Raw genomic sequence first — 20592 nt, forward strand, 5'->3', positions numbered from 1 at the left:
CTCAGCCTCTCAAGTATCTGGAACTACAGGCATGTGTCACCACACCCGGCTAATTTTTGTATTTTTAGTAGAGAGGGGATTTCACTATGTTGGCCAGGATGGTCTTGAACTCATGACCTCATGATCCACCCTCCTCAGCCTCCCAAAGTGCTGGGATTACAGGCATGAGCCACCGCACCCAGCCTATTTATAAATTGTTTAAAGCCAGGGTCTGCTTCTTTCCTCCTTGTCCCAGGGCCTAGCTTAGTATATAGCATGTAGGAAGCACTCAGTAAATGTTTTTTTGAAGGATGGAAGGAAATAAAGAAATAATCCAACACAACTGTGTTAAGGAGGTATGTAGAATCCAGGAGTAAGACAAGAGCAGACATAATGGGGAAACAGTCCAGATGACATCTGACCCCTTCCAACCTTCAGCTTCGATGAGTCCCTGGGGCAGGAAAACTCGAAATGAATAATGAAGGTGGACGTTTATTGTAATCTCATCTCTCATTTATCTGACTTCCTCTCTTCTCTGGTCTGCAAAGAAAAATATATTCGTACCCTAAATGTGAGATAAGGTGATGATTTTGCAGATGCCATCATTTAATTATTTGCCTATTAAAGCCCAGCAATGTGCAACCCATCCTTTTTGCCTCCTCTTTCTTATTTTCTAGCTTTTCATGAAGGAAAAAAATACAGCAACAAAAAACTTACTGGAGGAATATGTGGTTGTTTAATGTGGACTTCTCTTGTATCCTCTAACAATCAAGCAAACTGGTAATTCTTATTCTTTGCTGAATTACAAAGGATATATTATCCCTGCCCATTCTACTGCAGGAGAATAATGGTGTGTGGAAGGAAGAGAAAGGGACATTATAGAAAGGGACATTATTTTTCCAGGCCTTCTTCCCAAAAAAGAGGAAAAAGCTGTCGCCAAAGGCCTATGTGTTTTGCTAAGGCACTGAATCTTTCCCTCTGGTAAAATCTAAAATCCTCAGGTGAACCCAGAAGTTCTAGTTTTGGAAATCTCATCTACTAAACTAAAAGTATGAATAAATAACATAGATACATGAATATTTTATGCAATATTATTTCAAGCGGCAAAAGACAACATCAGAAACCACTTGAATATTTATTATAGAGGAATATAAAAATAAAATATGGGGGGACGGGCGCGGTGGCTCAAGCCTGTAATCCCAGCACTTTGGGAGGCCGAAACAGGTGGATCATGAGGTCAGGAGATCGAGACCATCCTGGCTAACATGGTGAAACCCCATCTCTACTAAAAAAATACAAAAAAATAGCCGGGCGAGGTGGCGGGCGCCTGTAGTCCCAGCTACTCGGGAGGCTGAGGCAGGAGAATGGCGTGAACCCGGGAGGTGGAGTTTGCAGTGAGCTGAGATCTGGCCACTGTACTCCAGCCTGGGCCACAGAGCAAGACTCCATCTCAAAAAAATAAAATAAAATAAAATAAATAAAATAAAATATGGGATATCCAAACTATAGATATTATGAAATTGTTAAAAATAATAAGACCCAGTGAGGTGGCTTACACCTGTAATCTCAGTGCTTTGGGAGGTTGATGGGGGAGGATTGCTTGAGGCCTGGAGCTCAAGACCAGCCTGGGGAACGTAGCAAGACCCTGTCTCTATAGATAATTTAAAAATGAAGTAAAAATTAGCCGGGTGTGATGGTGCGCGCCAGTAGTCCTAACCAATCAGGAGGCTGAGGCGGGAGGATCCCTTGAGCCCAGGAGTTGGAGGGTGCAGTGAGTTAAGATCGCACTACTGCATTCTAGCCAGGGCAACAGAACAATGACCCTTTCTCTAACAAAAGAAATAATAATAATAATAACAAGTTAGATCTATGTGTATTAACCTGGAGGAATTTGAATGAAATATAGATGAAAAAAGCAAATTATTTTTAGAGGTTTATATAGTCCCATTTTTAAAAGATTACATCAAAAATCTCTAGACATGTGAATGTATATATATAGATGTGTGTGTGTGTATATATATACACACACAGACATACATAGGTATGAAAAGATACATATCAAAAGTTCACATTGGTTGTGGGGAGGAGGGAATTCAGCAGAAAGGGATATTGTTGACTGTTTTACACAATAGTATTGTTTGACTTGTTCCCTCAAGCTGGCATTGCTTTTGCACTTGGAAAGGAAAACCCAAATTTTAAAAAAATCCCCCCAACACACACTTTTTGAAGATAAAAGACCTCAACCAGTGCTTTAAGTCTAAAAACGATTCTAACAAGCAGGATTCCTTTGACTCCTTCTAAAGGATCCCCTGCTTAGCTTGCTATAATAGTACATCTGGAGAAAAATGGGCGTGGGGGGCGGGGGGTGGGAAAGGAAGCGAAAACTCTCCGGCTGGGCTGCAGAAATCTTTCTGAAACTGACTAGCCTGCTGAGTGATAGCAGTGAGGCCATGGAAGCCCACGCTCTGGAATGGCCCATTGGACCTCTGTGTTCTCAGGAAGGAGAAAAGTAGAAAAAGGCAGCCTGATTGCCTCTTGGCTCTTAGCCAAAGTTGCTGCGCATGGTGGGAGTGGAATTTTTCCATGGCAGAGGAAGAGGAAAAATCAGATCACATTTCCCACTGCCAGGGCCTATTTATTCAGGATGATCTAGGGGCCCTTGCTGTTCATAACAGAAGTGTGTTTTACTGGGTCGTGCCTTAATTTTCACCATTAGAAATCTCTTTCTTTTCTTTTTTTTTGAGACAGAGTCCTCGCTTTGTTGCCCAGGCTGGTGTATAGTGGTGTGATCTCAGCTCACTGCAACCTTCACTTGCTGGGCTCAAGCAATCCTTCCCACCTCAGCCTCTTGTGTAGCTGGGACTACAGGTGTGTGCCACCACATTTGGCGAATTTTTTTTTTTCTTTTTGAGATGGAGTCTCGCTCTGTCACCCAGTCTGGAGTGCAGTGGCACGATCTTGGCTCACTGCAACCTCCGCCTCCCGGGTTCAAGTGATTCTCCCACCTCAGCCTCCTGAGTAGCTGGGATTACAGGCACCCGCCACCATGCCCAGCTAATTTTTGTATTTTTAGTAGAGAGGGGGTTTCACCATGTTGGTCAGGCTGGTCTCGAACTCCTGACCTCATGATCCACCCACCTCGGCCTCCTAAAGTGTTGAGATTACAGGCGTGAGCCACTCCACCTGGCCTCACTTGGCAAATGTTTAAAACTTTTTGTAGAGACAAGGTCTCACTTTGTTACCCTGGCTGGTCTTGAACTCCTGGGCTCAAGCAATCCTTTTGTCTTAATCTACCGAAGTGCTGAAATTACAGGTGTTAGTCACCACACGTGGCCCCTTTTTTTTGTCTTTTTTCCTTCTTTTTTGCCTTCATATTTGGATGTGTTTCTCCCTAAAATACAAACACCCTAAAGAAGTGCCATGCATGGCCATTATTAGATTAACTGCAAAAGGAAGTCAGGGCAAAACAAACGTGAACAACTATTGGTTCGGCAAGGAAAATCACATTTTCCAGAAGAACCAGACATTTCTCTCTTTTACCTTACAAAAACAATGACATCAGCAACTTTTGGGAAGACTTGAGAGCCCACAAGAGGAATCTTCTCTTCTTTACCCCTTCTTCTGCCCTCCCCCAACCAGGGTACTTAGATAGTAGTCATGGATATTCAGAAAGCATTTTTGTAAAAATTTCACTTGGGAGTGAAGAGGTTAAGTACAGAACTACCGAATCATGTACTTGGAAGAGACTTAATGGCCATCTGCTCCCACCTCTACCTATATACTAATAATACTAGACCCTGTTTTCTGAAGGCTGACTATGGGCTTTGCCATTGTGTACCAAAGTCACACAGATAATATTTATAGTGTCAAGTCAATTAATCCACAGATTCCATGATTTTTGCCTCAGGTACACTGCCTTTCTTTCATGACGTCACTGAAAAGTTACCAGTCTCTGTTTGGACACTTCCAGTAATGGGGAGCTTACTATTTTTAGAGGCAATCTTTTCGTTACTTATGAGGAAATTCTTTTTTGACGCTGGCTGTGCAGAAAACAGCCAGCATAACCATTTGTCGTGTTTAGACCTTTAAGTGCCAAAGATATCTCATCCCTCGGTCACCACTGTTGTCTGTTCTTAGTTCTTTCAACTGTTCCTTCCTCTGTTTTCACCATCCTGGTCCTACTTCTCAATACAGTCTTCAGTTTGTCCAGTAACATCCAAACTTAATTGTCACATCCAGGACTGAAAACAACAATGACACAAATGTAAACTCCACAATGGCAGAGAATGTATCTGTCTTCTTTATCTAGTTCTTAGCAGTTGCCCTGGCATAAAGTAGGCACTCAATATATTTGCTGAATGAATGAATGAATAACTCTTCTAGATGTGGAAGCTTCAGTACAGAATAGAGCAGGACTCTCCCCTCCTCATTCTGGATGTTTTCTGGGTTGATGAAGGTAGTCTAGCTCACTGCTTGCCTAATTGGCAGCCCACCCTCACCCTGGCCAACATTGACAACTTACCCAGCTTATTATCACTCAAATTGCTAAGACTTTGTAAAAACTACCAGCACATAGCCAGGCAGGACTTTCCCTTCCTATTTTATGGTTGTTGTTGTTGTTGTTGTTATTTTAACTTTGGGCCATACTTTATAGTGAGTGTGCTCTAGTGGAAAGAGCATACTCTTTGGCCATTTATATGGTTTGGATGTTTGTCCCCTGAGGTGGGGCCCGTTAGGAGGTGATTGGATCTTGGGGACAGATCCCTCATGAATGATTTAACACCACCCCCTTGGTAATGAGTGAGTTCTCACTCAGTTAATTCACATGATATCTGGTTGTTTAAGAGTCTGAGACCTCCGCCACCCCCTTGTTCCTGCTCTCACCATGTGACACACCTGCTCTTCCTTCACCTTCTGCCATGATTGGAAGCTTCCTGAGGTCCTCACCAGGAGCAGATGCTGGAGCCATGCTTGTACAACCTGCAGAACCATAAGTCAATTACACCTCTTTTCTTTATAAATTACCCAGCCTCAGGTATGACTTTAGACCACTGAAAGGATGAACCAGCACAGAAAACTGGGACTGAGAAGTGGGGCATTGCTTTAAAGATAACCAAAGATGTGGAAGCAGCTTTGGAACTGGGTAAGGGGCAGAGGTTGGAAGAGTTTGGAGAGTTCAGAAGAAAACAGGAAGATGAGGGAAAGTTTGGAATTTCTTAGAGACTGGTTAATGGTTAAATGGTTGTGTAGCCCTGCTCAGCCTCAGGACACTGCTCCCCACATCCTGGCTGCTCCAGCTACAGCCAAGGCTCAATGGGCCCCAGGTACAGCTTGGGCCATGACTCTGGAGGGCACAAGCCATAAGACTTGGTGGCTTCCATGTGGTGTTAAGTTTGCAGGTGCACAGAATGCAAGAATGAAGGAGGCTTGGTAGCCTCTACCTAGATGTCAGAAGATGTATGGAAAATCTGGGTGCCCAGGCAGAAGTCTGCTGCAGTGGTGGAGTCCCCACAGAAATACTGTACTAGAGTAATGCCAAGGGGAAATGTGGAGTTGGAGCCCTCACACAGTTCTCACTGGGGCACTGCTTAGTGGAGCTATGGGAAGGGGGCCACTGCCCTCTAGACCCCTAAATGGTAGAACCACTGACAGCTTGCATCCTGAGCCTGGAAAAGCCACAAGCACTCAACTCCAAACCGTGAGAGCAGACAGGTAAGTCACGGAGATGGGGCTGCCCAGAGCCTTGGGAGCCCACCTTTCACACCAGTGCGCCCAGGATGTGGGACACAGAGTCAAGGCTTGGGTTGGAGCTTTAAGATTTAATGCCTGCCCTGCTGGATTTCAGATTTGCGTGGGGTCTATTTCTCCTTTCTTTTGGCCAGTTTCTCTTTTTTGGAACCAGAATGTTACCTAACACCTAAACCACCATTGTATCTTGGAAGTAAATTATTATTATTATTATTTTTTTTTGAGACGGAGTCTCGCTCTGTCGCCCAGGCTGGAGTGCAGTGGCCGGATCTCAGCTCACTGCAAGCTCCGTCTCCCGGGTTCACGCCATTCTCCTGCCTCAGCCTCCCGAGTAGCTGGGACTACAGGCGTCCGCCACATCGCCCGGCTAGTTTTTTGTATTTTTTTAGTAGAGACGGGGTTTCACCGTGTTAGGCAGGATGGTCTCGATCTCCTGACCTCGTGATCCACCCGTCTCGGCCTCCCAAAGTGCTGGGATTACAGGCTTGAGCCACCGTGCCCGGCCGGAAGTAAATTATTTTTTATCTTATAGGCTCATTGGTGGAAGGAACTCATTTCCAAATGAGACATGGGACTTGGGACTTTTGAGTTAGTGTAGGAATGAGTTAAGACTCTGGGGGACTATTGCAAAGGCATGATTATATTTTGAAATGTGAGAAGGACATGAGATTCGGGGGCCAAGGGCAGAATTATATGGTTTGGATGTTTGTCCCCTCCAAATCTCATGTTGAAATATGATTCTCAGTGTTGGAGGTAGGGCCTGGTGGGAGGTGACTGGATCATAGGGGCAGATTCCTTAGCCCCATCTCCTGGGTGATAAGTGAGTTCTTGGCCAGTTAGTTCACATGAGATCTGGTTGTTTAAAGTCTGGGACCTTCCCCCACCATCACCTTCTTGCTTCTCCTCTCACCATATGACATGCCTGCTCCCCCTTCACCTTTCACCACGATTGGAAGCATTCTGAGCCCTTCATCAGGAGTAGATGCTGGATCCATGCTTGCATAGCCTGCAGACCCTGAGCCAATTAAGCCTCTTTTCTTTTATTCTCTTTTTTGTTTGTTTGTTTCCTTCTGATTCAGTCCTCATAAACTGCTTTTCTTTATAAATTAGTCAACCTCAGGTATTTCTTTATAGCAACACAAAAGTGGCCTAACACAGCCACATATATACCTGGGTGAGAATCTTGGCTTTGCGTTCCATGGCTGCATAACCTTGGATTAATCATTTAGCCTCTCTGAGCCTCCATTTTCAGCATCTATAAAATGGCGTACTGGGCCGGGTACGGTGGCTCATGCCTGTAATCCCAGCACTTTGGGAGGCCCAGGCGGGCAGATCACAAGGTCAGGAGATTGAGACCATCCTGGCTAACACTGTGAAACCCCATCTCTACTAAAAATACAAAAAATTAGCCCAGAGTGGTGGCATGTACCTGTAGTCCCAGCTACTCAGAAGGCTGAGGCAGGAGAGTCATTTGAACCCAGGAATTGGAGGTTGCAGTGGGCTCAGATTGCGTCACTGCACTCCAGCCTCGGTGACAGAGCAAGACTCCTTCTAAAAAAGAAAAAGGGCTGTCGGGGCGGGGGTGGGGGAGTACTATACAAAATATCTCACAGAGATATTCTGAGGATTAAAAGAGATAATGAATGTAAGGTACCTAACACATAAGAAGTGCTGAACAAATTGTTAATTTACCTAAATAAAAAGTTACTATTATCCTAAGTTCTTAGATGACACGTACAGCTTAAGCACTGAAGGACACTGTAGACAGTCTGACAAGCAGAGAGAAAGAAGAATGTATGAAACTCCCTGGTGCGTATATGAAGAAAACAAAATCTACAAGAACTAAAACAACTGGAAAAATAGAAGATCAAGGCTACTTTGCAAAAGACCACTCAGTCAGACATCTCCCTGGCATAGTGCCAAGCTCAGAACAAGCAATTGTTCTGCAGTTATGAAACACTCATGGCACAGAGCCATCGGGTAACCCAGGTACCATCCTATTCCTCGAGGCCAGGCTTCGCTGGCATCAGAAGTCAGGAAAGAATCAAGAGTTGAATCCATTCAATTATTCAATAAACGGCTGGGCTCAGTGGCTCACGCCTGTAATCCCAGCTCTTTGGGAGGCCAAGACAGGTGGATTGCTTGAGTCCAGGAGTTCAAGACCAGCCTGGGCAACATGGCAAAACCCTGTCTCTACAAAAATTACAAAAAATTAGCCTAGCATATTGGCACGTTCTTGTAGTCCCGGCTACTCAGGGGGCTGAGGTGAGAAGATTACATGAGCCCAGGAGGTTGAGGCTACAGTGAGCTGTGATCGCACCACTGTGTTCCAGCCTGGATGATAGAGTGAGACGCTGTCTCAAAACAAAACAAAAACAAAAACAAACAAACAAACAAAAACCACCCAAACTTCAATAAGCATATGGAGCACCTAGTATATTCCAGGTACTGTGCTTAGCTGCTGCCCATACAGAAAAGAAAAAGACACACAGTCGCTGCCCTCAAGCAGCTCACAGTCTAGTAGGGAAGAAAAGAATACAACTATTCACAAGGCAGTGGTATAAGTACACAAATGGTATGTGCGGAGTATAGCGAAGGCACAAAGGACTGGAGAATATATCAAAGAAATGATGCCCTAGTTTCTAAAATCTTACATTTTAACTTAAAAAGCAAGACTTGAGACTCTGGAGATGGGAATCCTCATCCCTTCCTGCTTCTTTCTGGTTTTACACAAATATTTTAACCTATTTGAACATTGGTGTCCCCACTGAGCTATGTGTTTCTTAAGGTTTGGTCAGTGACTTCAGCTCTCTGTGCCTGAGAGGCCTTCTCTGTATAATGAGAGTAGTAATAAAACCTACCTCACAGGATTAAGTGGCATCATGTTTGTAAAAGTATTCAGAATAATGCATGAATAATAATAATAACAATCCGCCTGCTAAATAAGATAAATGTAACTATCCTATTGTTTCTGTCACCAGGCTCCCATCATAAAACCTGTGATTTGTTTATCCACATAGGGGATTCTTCCAGTATCCTGCTTTCTTTATTGTTCTCTGCCATAGGGAAATGCATGTACATGGATCATACTCTAAACCGTGTCATTTTCACCTTTTCTTTTTAGAGACAGTCTGTCACCCAGGCTGGAGTGCAGTAGCACAATCGTAGCTCGCTTCAGCCTAGAAGCCACCTTCCAGCCTCAGTCTTCTGAGTAGCTGGGACTACAGACATGTGCCACCATACACAGCTGACATTTTGACTTTTAACAGAAGGCAATTTATTTTTATGTTTACTTAGGGAGTACCCCCCAATTCCTAGTTTGTACAAAGCTATTTGTAAAATATAAACTTGTAAATATGTCTTCAGTTTTTCTGATAAAGGAAATAAATGAGTCATAAAGTAGTGGGTTGGAATAACATGGCTAATTAGAAATTAAGTGAACTGATTTCATTCCTAAAGCAAACATATTTTATTCAGATGTTTCTTAGTTAAAGTAGCAGTCCTTGGATATTAAACAGGTAGTCTCTATTTAACATTAAATAAATGGGTGGAGGTAGGGAAAGCCTTTGCATTGAGTAGCTTAAGAAAGAATCTGTGAGGCCGGGCACAGTGACTCATCCTGCAGTCTCAGTTCGGGAGGCTGAGGTAGGAGGATCCCTTGAGCCCAGGAGTTGGAGACCAGCCTGGGCAACATAACAATACCCCATCTCTACAAAAAAATTTAAAATTAGCCAGGCATGGTGGTACGTGCCTGTAGTCCCAGCTACTCAGGAGGCCTAGGCAGGAGCATTGCTTGAGCCCAGGAGGTCAAGGCTGCAGTGAGCCATGATTGCACCACTGCACCCCAGCCTCAGCAACAGAATGAGACCCTGTCTCTAAATAAATAAATAAGACTGTATGTTTCAAGAAGGTTATAATTATATTATGGCAGGAGAGAAAATCTCTTAAAATGTAAATAAGGCTTTGTCTTCATTTCTAGATTTTCCCATCCTCGTGTTTACCCAGTGAATAAAATATTGCTCTGCACTCTCTTCCTGTCTTCAATAGCCCTTCCATTTACTGTCATGGAATTCTTCTCCGGGGTTTCACCATGGAGTCCTCTAGCCATCTTGACAGTGACAGCCCCTCTATCTTCAGCCTGAGTTTCACTGGAGTATGGGAGTCTGGGATTGGGCTGCTCCCTGAATCTGTCAGGAGCCCTAGTCCCTTGCCATAGCCACCCTCAGATTCCAGCCTTCCAAAATCCTGATCTACCGACCCAGGCTCTGCAACTCTACGAGGGCTCCGAGTTTCCATTTATATTTGAATTGCCCACTGGACTAAAAGCTCTTCTCTGAATCTCCATCTACTTATTTGAGTCCTGACACCCTACTTAGTTCTTTTGTTCTTTTTTTTTTTTTTTTTTGTAAGTAACGGGGTCTCGCTCTGCCTCCCAGGCTGGAGTGCAGTAGCATGAGCACTGCTTACTCTAACTTTGAACTCCCAGGCTTAAGCAATTCTCCCACCTTAGCCTCTGGAGTAGCTGAGACTACAGGCACACACCATCATGCTTGATTAATTTAAAAACAATTTTTTTTTTTTTTGAGATAGGTTTCCTTCTGTTGCCAAGGCTGATCTTGAACTCCTGGCCTAAGGAAATCCTCTCTTCTTAACCTCCCAAAGTGCTGGGATTATAGTCCCATTGAGCCCAGCTCCCACTTAGCTCTTGCTGGAATCCACCTCTTCCTAGTTGTGTGACTTGCAGCAACTAACCTAATCTTTCTGAATCTCCATTTTCTACTTCTTAGGCTGTTGCAAGGACAAATGAAGTGCCAAAGACAGACAGACATTGGTGTAGATACAGATAAGGATACGGATAGAGGTATGCAGATGTTCAAGAAACATTAGTTTTTCATCCCTATATTTACAAATCTCAGCTTCTGGTGCTATGTCCATTACTTCAGGCCTCCTTCACTTGCCATGAAGGCCTGAGTCTGCCATTTCTTCACAGATATTCTCCTATGTGTCCACCATTCCCATGCCATTCTTTCTCTTTTTCATTCGTAGCCTGTACCGCTGAGGTCCCTGAAAGCACTATGACTGAGCCAGCACAGCTCACAGCAGACCCATCTGCTTGGATCATCTTTCTTTCTCCCATTCTTCATCCCTATCCCCACAGCACCCATACTTCTCAGCCATCCTTGATACTCAAAGTTTGGTCTGAGGGCCAGCAGCAGTATCACCTGGGTGCATTAGGAATGCAGTATGTGATGCCCCACTCCAGACCTGGAATTCTGCATTTCGACAGGGTTAACATTCCTCCTTCAGGAATCTTTCTCTGATGTCCCTGTAGTAAGTTAGGGGCTCCTATGCCATGCTCCATCCCATAGGAATCAGCCTGCCGTAGAACCAAAGAAACTCATTCCTGGCCTTGGGACCCACATGTGCAAAAGACTACAGGCTAAAAATATCCTACAGCATGTGGTATATGGATTAATCTATCCCCCCCACTGCAATGAATTTTTTTTTTTTTTTTTTTTTTTGAGACAGAGTCTCACTCTGTCACTCAGGCTGGAGTGCAGTGGCGTGACCTCAGCTCACTGCAACCTCTACCTCCCTGGTTCAAGTGATTCTCCTGCCTCAGCCTCCTGAGTAGCTGGGATTACAGGCATGCACCAGCTGTGTTTGGCTAATTTTTGTATTTTTAGTAGAGATGGAGTTTTACCATGTTGGCCAGGCTAGTCTCAAACTCTTGACCTAAGGTGATCCGCCTGCCTCAGCCTCCCAAAGTGCTGGGGTTACTGGTGTGAGGCACCACACCCAGCCTCCACTGCAATGATTTATGTACATATCTGTCTCCCTTACTCATCCATGAGTTCCTTAAAAGCAGGAACTGAGTCCTGTTGATCTTTTGTATTTCCAATACCTGGCATAGTGTCCGGCATAGAGTAGGTGTCCAACAATTATACAGATAGGACAGCAACAAGAAGATAGGCTTGGAGAGAGATTTCTTCTGGGCTTAGTTCATTGTCCATCAAACTGGTATCTTGAGCTTTCTTCTAGAGCAGTAGGATAAGACCACTAAGAAAAAAAAGGTTTTTCAATTAAAGGAAGAAATTACAAATGATGGGTAGGTTTCTGGGTGCTCTGTAAGCTATCCTTTTTAAAAATCCTTCAGAAATATATTTCACTGGTAACAGTAAAAAAGATGAGGAGGAAGAAGTTCAGAGGTGGCTGAATAGTGAAGAGTGAGCATATGTTTTTGGTTTTACTGCCGCTCCAGTTTCAACTCCAAAGGCATGCATGTATTTCCCTGGAGACACATGTGACTTAGTTACAGCCCTTGTGCTACATTTCTTTTGTCTATAGCACAAGGGTGAATGCCTCTTATGCTCATTTCTGAGAAAGGAGCCCAAGTTCAGCTGGTTTGTCCTTGTTACATTAGCTGAAGTTGAGAGAGCCTTAACTCCCACCTCCTTTACAAAAATTCTATAGAAATTATGAAATTTAGAATCAAACAGAGATTAAAAGTCCTCTAGTCTGCCAGTCTCCAACTTGTACCCCTTGGCTCTATTAGCATTGTTGCAAAAAGTCCACAAATCTATGTAGGCATTTAGCATTGGGTTCAGGCTGAATAAAGGTTATGTCTTGCACAAACAGGTTCTATTTTTCAAGTCATAAGTGGCTTAAAACACTGACTCTAGATCCATAAAGCCTGAGTTGAATCTCAGCTCCACCAGTACTAGTTGTGTGCCTTGAAGCAAGGCACTTTCTGTGCCTGTTTTCTCATCGGTAAAACAGGGATAACTATACTTATTTCACAGAGTTAACATAGGGAGCTGCCTAAAGACTGCACAGAGGCCGGGCGTGGTGGCTCATGCATGAGCCTCCTAGCAGTTTGGCAGGTCGAGGTGGGTGGATCACCTGAGGTCAGGAGTTCAAGACCAGCCTGGCCAACACGGTAAAACTCCATCTCTACTAAAAATACAAAACTTAGCCAGGCGCGGTGGTGGATGCCTGTAATCCCAGCTACTCGGGAGGCTGAGACAGGAGAATTGCTTGAACCCAGGAGGCAGAGGTTGCAGTGAGCTGAGATTATGCCACTGCATTCCAGCCTGGGCAAAAGAGCAAAACTCAGTCTCAAAAAAAAAAAAAAAAAAAAAAGCACAGAGGCATTGCTCCAGAGAGGAAACACACACAAAGTCCCACAGGCATCCATGTCCTAAACAGCTGCAGCTTGGTGCTATTCTGAGAATCAAGCTCCCAGAGGTCTGCATCCTGCCCTGGGGTCTGGGCTGCTGCTGCCATCACTGGGCTAAGGTGGGAGAGGGGAGGCTGGGCAGTCCCATGCACCCCAAGGAAAATTCCCACTGCTGCTGCGGCAGAATACTGTGGGACCAAGGCGTGAGCAAATTACACTGCCCGCAGTTACCTGCCTTGGCCGCTCCAGCAGAGATGGGCTCCACCTTCAATGGTGGCAGGCCCACAGTGTAGTCACCATTGCCCACATCTGAGCCACACTGCCCGTTCCTATTGCAGCCAGCACCTGAATGCACTACCAAGGGGGCCTGAGGACATGTCTATCAGCCTGGTCTCCTTCCACCAGTACTCAAGTATGTTACCCAGAGGTTGGGTCAACCCAACCTGCCAATACCACTACAGCTATCACCCAACTGCATGCATCACCAGAGGGCCAGGGGACTAGCCTGGCAACCTGTCACAGCCACTACCAACACCACCATGGACCTCCTGGACTCCAGTGGGTTTGTTCCACCACTGCTACTGCCATGGCCCACAGCATACCAGCTGCCAAGGGGCCTGAGAATTTGCACATATGCCCAACACACTGCTTGGCCTACCACTACTGCCACTGGGGCTCAAACACTGGCCCACTTGGCACCCTAGTTCCAGCAAAACCTAACCACAGACTCCACCAATAACCACACCTAGAGCCACCAAAAAAGCATGGATGCCACTGATGCCATTTATAGCTGAAGAAACACAGCCAGGCTGGGTGTGGTGGCTCACACCTATAATCCCAGCACTTTGGGAGGCCAAGGTGGGTTGATCACCTGAGGACAGGAGTTTGAGACCAGTCCGACCCATATGGTGAAACCTCATCTCTACTAAAAATACAAAAATTAGCTGGGCATGGTGGTATGCGCCTGTAGTCCCAGCTCCTCAGGAGGCTGAGACAGCAGAATTGCTTGAACCCCTGGGAGGCAGAGGTTACAGTGAGATAAGATCGCACCACTGTACTCCAGCCCGGGTGACAGACTGAGATTCCATCTCAAAAAAAAAGAAATCACATAGCCCACATGCTATTGCATGCACCCCAAATCAAGACCAACCAACAACACCCTATCTAACCAAAAACATATACACTTCTTTAGGGAAAAGCAATTTCAAAAAATTAGAAGTGACAATTATACTAGATATGCAGATGTCAATGCAAGGACACAGGAAACATGAAAAAGCAAGGAAATATGACACCACTAAAGGAAAACAATAATTCTCCAGCAGTAGATCCCAATAAAAAAGAAATTCACAAAATACTGATTTTAAAGAACCTTAGTGAGTTACAAGAGAATTCTGAAAAAGAATACAGAGAAATCAGAAAAACAACTCAGGATATGAATGAGAAATTTACCAGAGGTATTTTTATAAAGAACCAAACAGGCCGGGCGTGGTGGCTCACGCCTGTAATCCTGGCACTTTGGGAGGCTGAGGCGGGTGGATCACAAAGTCAGGAGATCAACACCATACTGGCTAACATGGTGAAACCCCTTCTCTACTAAATAAACAAAAAATTAGCCGGGTGTGGTGGCGGGCACCTGTAGTCCCAGCTACTCAGGAGGCTGAGGCAGGAGAATGGCATGAACCCAGGAGGCGGCGCTTGCAGTTAGCAGAGATCTCACCACTGCACTCGAACCTGGGCGACAGAGGGAGACTCAGTCTCAGAAAAAAAAAAAAAAAAAAAAAAAACCGAAAGCTTAGAACTGAAGAATTCATTTATTTAAGGAAATACAAAATACACTTGAAAGCTTCAACAATAGCTCATACCTGTAATCTTAGCAATTTGGGAGGTCAAGACAGGTGGATTGCCAGAGCTCAGGAGTTTGAGACCAGCCTGGTCAAAAATGGCAAAACTCTGTGTCTACTAAAGATGCAAACAATTAGCTGGGCGTGGTGGCATGCACCTGTAATCCCAGCTACGCAGGAAGCTGAGGCACAAGAATCACTTGAACCCAAGAGGTGAAGGTTGCAGTTAATGCAGATCATGCCACTGCAGGCTGGGTGACAGAATAAGACTGTGTGCCTCAAAAAAAAAAAAAAAAAAAAAAAGGGAAAGAAAAGAAAGCTTCAACAATAGACTAGATCGCCAGGTGTGGTGGCTCACGCCTGTAATCGTGAGGCTGAGGCAGGTGGATCACGAGGTCAAGAGATTGAGACCATCCTGTCCAACATGGTGAAACTCCATCTGTACTAAAAATACAAACATTAGCTAGGCGTGGTGGTGCGTACCTGTAATCCCAGCTACTCAGGAGGATTAGGTAGGAGAATCACTTGAACCCGGGAGGTGGAGATTGCAGTGAGCCGAGATCGTGCCATTGCATTCCAGCCTGGGCAACAAGAGGGAAACTCCGTCTCAAAAAAAAAAAAAAAAAAAAAAAAAGACTAGATCAAACAGAAGACAGAATTTCAGAACATCAGGACAAGTCTTTTGAAACAATTTAGGCCGGGCGTGGTAGCTCACGCCTGTAAACCCAGCACTTTGGGAGGCCGAGGCGGGCAGATCACGAGGTCAGGAAATCGAGACCATCCTGGCTAACATGGTGAAACCCCATCTCTACTAAAAATACAAAAAAAAATTAAAAATACAAAAATTTAGCCAGGCATGGTGGCGGGCGCCTGTAGTCCCAGCAACTCGGGAGGCTGAAGCAGGAGAATGGCACGAACCCGGGAGGCGGAGCTTGCAGTGAGCTGAGATGCACCACTGAACTCGAGCCTGGGCAACAGAGCAAGACTCCGCCTCAAAAAAAAAAAAAGAAAGAAAAGAAAAAAAAGAAATAGTAAGATAAGAATAAGGAAAAAAAGAATGAGGCCAGCCACAGTGGCTCAGGTCAGTAAACCCAACTCTTTGGAAGGCCACAGTAGAAAGATTGCTTGAGTTCAGGAGTTTGAGACCAGCCTGAGCAACATAGTAAGACCTCATCTTTACTACTAATAATTTTTTTAAAGTAGGCTGGCATGGCCAGGCATGGTGGCTCACTCCTGTAATCCCAGCACTTTGGGAGGCCAAGGTGGGCGTATCAGCTGAGGTTGGGAGTTTGAGACCAGCCTGACCAACATGGAGAAACCCCGTCTCTTAAAAAAATACAAAATTTGCTGGGCACAGTGGCGCATGCATGTAATCCCAGCTACTCGGGAGGCTGAGGCAGGAGAATTGCTTGAACCCGAGAGGCGGAGGTTGTGGTGAGCCAAGATTGCGCCATTGCACTCCAGTCTGGGCAACAAGAGCAAAACTCCGTCTCAAAAACAAAAATAGGCTGGCATGATGGCACACACCTGTAGTCCTACCTACTCAGGAGGCTGAAGTGGGAGGACTGCTTGAGCCTGGGATGTCAAGCCTGCAGTGAAGTATAATTGTGCCACTGCCCTGTAGCCTGGACAAGGCAAGAACAAGACCCTATCTTGGAAAAAAAAAAAGAAAAGAAAAAAGAATAAGCAAAGTATTCACGATATTTGAGACAACATAAAGCATCTGAATATTCTAATTATTGGTGTCCCTGAGGGCTAAGACAGAGTAAAAGAATTAGAAAACCTATTTAACTAAATAATAAATGAAAACTTCCCAAGTTTAGCAGGAAATTTAGACATCCAGGTACAAGAGGCTCAACGATCCCCAGGAAGATATAATGCAAAGATGTATTCTCCATGGCACATTATACTCCAGACTGTCTATAATAAAAGACAAAGAGCAAATATTAAAAATGGCAAGAAAAAAGCATCTAGTCACCTATAAGGGAAACTACATCAGACTAACAGTGGATTGCTTTCCTTTTTTTTTTTTTTTTTGAGACAGGGTGTCACTCTATTGCCCAGGCTATAGTGCAGTGGCATGATCACTGCTTACTGCAGCCTTGGCCTGCCAGTCTCAAGCGATCCTCCCAAGTATCTAGAACTACAGGCATGTAGTTCTAGTTACTACATGTAATCCCACCAAAGTGCTGGGATTACGGGAGTGAGCCACTACACCTGGACATGCCAGCCTATTTTTAAAAAATTATTAGTAGTAAAGATGAGGTCTTACTATGTTGCTCAGGCTGGTCTCAAACTCCTGAACTCTGGCTTTTCACACCTGGCTAATTTCTTAATTTTTAGTAGAGATAGGTCTCAGTATGTTGCCCTGGCTGCTTAACAATAAGTTTCAGAGCAGAAACCTTATAGGCCAGAAGAGAATGAGATGATATATTCAAAGTGCTGAAAGTAAAAAAAAAAAGCCTGTCAGCCAAGGATACTATATCCAGAAAAATTATTTTTCATTAATGAAGGAGAAATAAAGTCTTTCTCAGACAAACAAATGCTGAGGGTTTTGGTTGGTTGTTTGAGGCAGGGTCTCACTCTGTTGCCCAGTTTGGAGTACAGTGGCATGATTATAGCTCACTGTAGCCTCAACCTCCCAGGCTCAAGTGATCCTTCTGCCTCAGCCTCTCAAGTAGCTGAGACCACAGATACACACCAACAAGTTCGGTTAACTTTTAAATGTTTTGTAGAGATGGGGTTTGGCTTTGTTGCCCAGGCTAGTCTCAAACTCCTGGGCTCAAGGGATCCTCCCACCTTGGCCTCTGAAAGTGTTGAGATTACAGGCATGAGCCACTGCACCTGGCCTAAGGATATTCTTTATTGGTACACTGGCCCCATAAGAAATGCTCAAGGGAGTCCCAAACCTGAAAGTAAAAGGATGACATTTACCATCATGAAAACATACAAAAGTATAAAACTCACTGGTAAAGCAATCACACAAAGGAGGAAGAGAAAAAGCTCAAATGGTATCCGTACAGATAGCCACCAAAGCACACAAGAAACAGTAAGAGAGAAAGAAAGGAACAAAGAATATATAAAATAGCCAGAAAACAATTAACAATATGATAAGAACAAAGCCTCATATATCAATAATAGCCTTAAACATAAATAGGTGAAATTCTCCACTTAAAAAATACAGAATAGCTAAATGGATTAAAATAATAATAGTAATAATATAGGATTTAACAATATGCTGCTTACAAAAAACTCACTTTGTAATCCCAGCACTTTGGAGGCCATGGTGGGTGGATCACCTGAGGTAAAGAGTTCAAGACTAGCCTGGCCAACTTGGCAAAACCCCGTATCCACTAAAAATACAAAAATTAGCCCAGCATGGTAGCATGCTCCTGTAATCCCATCTACTTAGGAGGCTAAGGCATGAGAATTACTTGAACCCAGGAGGCAGAGGTTGCAGTGAGCCAAGATCGCACCACTGCGCTCCAACCTGAGTGACAGAGCAAGACTATATATTAAAAAAAAAAGAAACTCACTTTGTCAGTAAAGACACATACAGGCTGAAAGTAATGGGATGGAAAAATATATTCCATGCAAATGAAAACCAAAAGTGAGCAGGAATAGCTACACTTATATGAGACAAAACAGACTTTAGGCCAGACACAGTGGCTCACACTTTTAACCCCAGCACTTCGGGAGGCCAAAGTGAGAGAATCACTTGAGCCCAGGAGTTCAAGACCAACCTAGGCAACACAGTAAGACCTTGTCTCTACAAAAAAGTCAAAAATTACCCAGTCATGGTGGTGCACATCTGTAGTCCCAGCTATTTGGGAGGCTTAGGTGGGAGGACTGTTTGAGCCCTAGAGATGGAGATTGTGCCACAGCACTTTAGCCTGGGTGACAGGGTGAGACCCTGTCTCAAAAAACAAAAAACAAAACAAAACAGACTAAGTCAAAAGTAGTTTAAAAAAAAAAAAAGAGAGACAAAGAAAGTCATTATATAATGATTAAGGGATCATTCCAGGAAGAGGAAATAACAATTCTAAATATATATGCTCCCAACTCTGGAGCACCAGAAAGCAAATAATACTAGATCTAAAAAGAGAGAGATAGACTGCAATACAATAATAGACAGGAACTTTAAGACCTCACTCTCAGCATTAGATCATCCAGACAGAAAAGAAAGAAAGAAACATTGGATGTAAACTGGACTTTAGACCAAATGGACCTAATAGAAATTTACAGAACATTCTAACAACTGCATAATATACATTATTATTTTAGTTTAGCTTAGTTTTTTGAGAGACAGTCTCACTTTGTCACCCAGGCTGGAGTGCAGTGACATGATCTTGGCCTACTGCAACCTCCAGCTCCTGGGTTCAAGAAATTCTCATGTTTCAGTCTTCCAAGTAGCTGGAATTACAGGTGCACACCACCATGCCCAGTTAATTTTTGTATTTTTTGTAGAGATGGGGCTTCACTATGTTGGCCATGCTGGTCTCGAACTCCTGACCTCAAGTGATCCACCTGCCCTGGCCTCCCAAAGTGCTGGATTAGAGGTATGAGCCACCACGCCTGGCCAGAATATACATTCTTTTCCTCAGTACATGGAAGATTCTCCAGGATAGACCATATGTTAGGCCACAAAACAAGTCTCAACCAATTTTCTTTTTCTTTTTTTTTGAGATGGAGTCTCGCTCTGTCACCCAGGCTGAAGTACAGTGGTGAATCTGGCTCACTGCAACCTCCATCTCCCGGGTTCAAGTGATTCTCCTGCCCCAGCCTCCCAAGTAGCTGGGACCACAGGTACGTGCCACCACACCCGGCTAATTTTTGTATTTTTAATAGAGACGGGGTTTCACTATGTTGGCCAGGCCGATCTCAAACTCCTGACCTCAGGTGATCTGCCTGCCTCAGCCTCCCAAAGTGCTGGAATTACAGGCGTGAGCCACCACGCCTGGCCTCTCAACCAAATTTCTAAAAATCAAAATAATATCAAGCATCCTCTCAGACCACAATGGAATAAAATAAGAAATCAATACCAAGAGAAACTGTGAAAACTATACAAAAACGTGGAGATTAAGCAATAAGCTCCTGAATGGTAAGTGGGTCGATGAAGAAATCAGGAAGGAAATAAAAAATTTCTTAAAATAAGTGAAAATGGAGTTACAACATACCAAAACCTGCAGGATACAGCAAAAGCAAAAGCTGCACTAAGAGGGGGCTTTTTTTTTTTCTTTTCTTTCTTTCTTTCTTTTTTTTTTTTTTTTTTTTTTTTTTTGAGATAGAATCTTGCTCTGTCACCCAGGCTGAAGTACTGTGGCGGCGAGATCTTGGCTCACTGCAACCTCTGCCTCCCGGGTTCAAGTGATTCTCCTTCCTCAGCCTCCCAAATAGTTGAGACTACAGGCACACACTATCATGCCTGGCTAATTTTTGTATTTTTAATAGAAATGGGGTTTCACCATGTTGGCCAGGCTGGTCTCGAACTCCTGGCCTCAAGTGATCCTCCTGTCTCGGTCTCCCAAAGTGCTGGGATTACAGGCATGAGCCACCACATCTGGCCAAAAAAGAAAAATTACAAATTAACAATCTAACAAGGTACTTCAAGGAATTAGAAAAGCAAATACAAACCAAACCAAACATTATCAGAAGAAAATAAATAAGGTAGTCATGGTGGCATGTACCTGTAGTCCTAGCCACTCAGGAGGTTGAGGCAGAATGATCGTTTGATCCCAGGAGGTTGCAGTGACCTTTGATCACTCCACTGCATTCCAGCCTGGGTGACAGAGTGAGACCCTGTTTCAAAAAAAAAAAAAAAAGATAAACAAAACAAGAAGTCGG

The 20592-nt window shown here is 44.1% G+C and overlaps 1 long non-coding RNA gene across 2 annotated transcripts in view; it reads right to left on the reverse strand.

Annotated features, from left to right (window-relative positions):
* Positions 1 to 260: 260 nt before the first annotated feature.
* Positions 261 to 20592, reverse strand: part of LOC105498463 (uncharacterized) — a 53099-nt gene continuing 32767 nt past the window's right edge. The window contains exons 4-7 of one of the 2 annotated variants that reach the window (XR_011620102.1): positions 15232 to 16668; positions 11633 to 11787; positions 4864 to 4959; positions 261 to 519 (exon numbers count right to left, since the gene is read on the reverse strand). This is a non-coding gene — a long non-coding RNA (uncharacterized lncRNA). The remainder of the gene's footprint in view (positions 520 to 4863; positions 4960 to 11632; positions 11788 to 15231; positions 16669 to 20592) is intronic. The other variant, XR_011620105.1, reaches the window with a different exon arrangement.

The sequence above is a fragment of the Macaca nemestrina genome, chromosome 1 (genome assembly GCF_043159975.1).
Source record: "Macaca nemestrina isolate mMacNem1 chromosome 1, mMacNem.hap1, whole genome shotgun sequence".
NCBI classification, from domain to species: domain Eukaryota; kingdom Metazoa; phylum Chordata; class Mammalia; order Primates; family Cercopithecidae; genus Macaca; species Macaca nemestrina.